At 35.0% G+C, this 2,474-nt stretch overlaps 1 non-coding gene across 1 annotated transcript; it reads left to right on the top strand.

The window, feature by feature from the left end:
* The first annotated feature begins 323 nt into the window (after positions 1–323).
* LOC129310206 (small nucleolar RNA R71) lies at positions 324–430 on the top strand. Its single transcript, XR_008593044.1, has one exon. It is a non-coding gene; the product is annotated as a small nucleolar RNA R71 (small nucleolar RNA).
* Positions 431–2,474: the final 2,044 nt, after the last annotated feature.

Raw genomic sequence — 2,474 nt, 5'->3', positions numbered from 1 at the left:
GTCACAAAAGTACAAGAATAAGGGACAAGTGCTTGAGAAGTACTTACATTGCTCACTTGAGATATTTGTGGAGCCAACATTCTCCCAATCTTGGCAGCTAGCAAGTCCACATATGAATCATTAAGAATGAGGAACCTACCATATTCACATTTCTCTTTTCCCTTGTAGAGTATTGAGCACCACTTGAAGCCATCTTGTCAATTAGTTCCCAAGCCTTTAAGGAAGTGAGGTCAATCAAGCATCCACCACTAGCGGCATCAATGTTAACTTTGTCTCTTGGAATCAAGCCCTCATAGAAATATTGGACTAAATTCTCACTAGAAATTTGATGGTGTGGGCATTTAGCCAAAAGGCCTTGGAATCTAGTCCAATACTCATAGAGACTCTCATCCTCTCCTTGTTGGACCCCATAGATTTGCTTTCTCAAATTGGTGACCTTGGAATTTGGAAAGAATTTATCTAAGAAGAGTCTTCTTAGCTCGGCCCATGTGCTCACTTTCACATAAGAAGGGTAGTTGAAATACCATCCTTTGCTAAACCTTCAAGAGAAAATACAAAAGCCTTAGCTTGAACATCATCAACATTTACATGCATAGGCTTCATAGTATCACAAACCAATAGGAAAGTATGCAAAACCTATGACAATCCTCTCCTGGTAACCCATGAAATTTAGGCAATGCATTAATCAAGGAGGATTTAATTTCAAATTGAACATTAGTAGGAGGAACATATAAGCCATAAGGATTATCATGCCAATTAGGTTGAGTTAATTGCCTAATGCTCCTCTCCTCTCTAGGGTTATGCAAGCCTTCAAATTCATTATTAACATGGCCATCATCATGCAAATTCTCATTCCCATTCCCATGGCCCTCATTATGCACATGCTCATGTCCTAAGATACCTTCCATTTTGAATTACAAACCAAATGAGAATCAAGAATAGGTTGTGATCTTCTCAATCTAGAAATAGTCCTTTCAATTTCTGGATCTAATTCAACAAAAGAGGTATGTTTTCTTCGGGTCATGCACTAATCAAGCTCAAGAAAATTAAGAACAAAGAACAAGCTAAACTAAAATGCAAATCAACATGAAACAATTCAAAACACACAAAAGCAAGAGAAATAATTTTTTTATTTTTTTTTATTAACTCAATAGCAACAAAATGAAAAAAAAAATAACACCAAACAAGTAGAAAGAGAGTTAGAAATGCTCAATCAAGAAGCTTTGGCAATTCTGGAATTCGCACAGTAGGCTCTCTGGAGACAGTGAACTTGTGAATTTTCTATCAGCAAATCCACATGATAAATTCCCCTGAAACTTTTATGAGAAACACAAGAGATATACAAGAGATATACAAAATTATATAAAACTTTTAGATTAAAAATCCTGCCCAATCGTTCCCAGAATTTTTCACAAGTTGGTCCTCAAGTCTGGAGAAACAGGATTTCGTCCAGAAGACCTTCAGAGCTTCTAACAAACTTTCAAATAGGAAAATGGAAAAATTGAAGAAAATCCTAAACACAAGAAACAAAGATAAGACAGCGATAAGAAAAATGAAACTGGAATCAATCAATTTGAACGCACAAAGAGGAAGATATGCTAACTCAAAATTGAAACAGGGTTTTGGAAATCCTCTGTAATGGCTCCCTGGACCTTGTTAGATTGTAAAATTTCCACAGGACACTTCCCACGTCCAAAATTGACCAAACCAATTTTAAAGTGAAGCTAGGATATAGAGCTTTCAATGAAATAAATTTCAAGTTCAAATTCCCTCAGACTCATTCCCAGTTAATTTTTCAATTTGCAGACAGAGATCACTAGAAACAGAGTATTTTCAGCTCTAAAAACACAAAAACACAAAAAACACTAAAAAAGACACAAAAAAACAAATTTTTATAATTTTTTAAAAGATTTTTCAGGAACACTAAAAAGTAAATTAAGTACTAAACAACCTTAGAATTAAACTTAAACCATTCCCCGGCAACGGCGCCAAAATTTTGATAGGAAATTAGTCGCTTATCCTCAAAATTACACTAAAGCTAACCCTAATGCAATATAGGGCCAACCCTAGGTCATCTCCCAAGGAATGGTTTTAAGTCTAATTAAAAGTTATCTAGTGAAATAAATCAACCAAAGTTTGTAGGAATTTAGTTATCTAGCTAATTATCTAAACTAATTACCTAATATGCAAGTAATTAAAATGCTAGTGAAAGTGAGTGAAATGAACTTCCCTTTTTACAATAATGGAACCCTAGAGATTAGTTGATTTTGGACTCATTATCTTCTCATGATTAGGCTAAGTTTAGCTTCCCTTTCCTCTTGACTAAAGCTGTCATGACTTAAGAAAATTATCCTAAGCCAATTAACCTAATTAGCTAACCTCCCTAGGTCTTAGATTAAAGTCCCTAGTTCAATTAACCAATTGGTGAAGACATTAGCCAAGTGATTCACTCAAAATCCTCTCTCAACAGCCAT

The sequence above is a fragment of the Prosopis cineraria genome, unplaced genomic scaffold, assembly GCF_029017545.1.
Source record: "Prosopis cineraria cultivar Desert tree isolate PC_DT_omini unplaced genomic scaffold, ASM2901754v1 PC4, whole genome shotgun sequence".
NCBI lineage: Eukaryota > Viridiplantae > Streptophyta > Magnoliopsida > Fabales > Fabaceae > Prosopis > Prosopis cineraria.
Note: the sequence above shows the minus strand (reverse complement) of the source record. Positions and strands in the feature narration are given on the sequence as shown.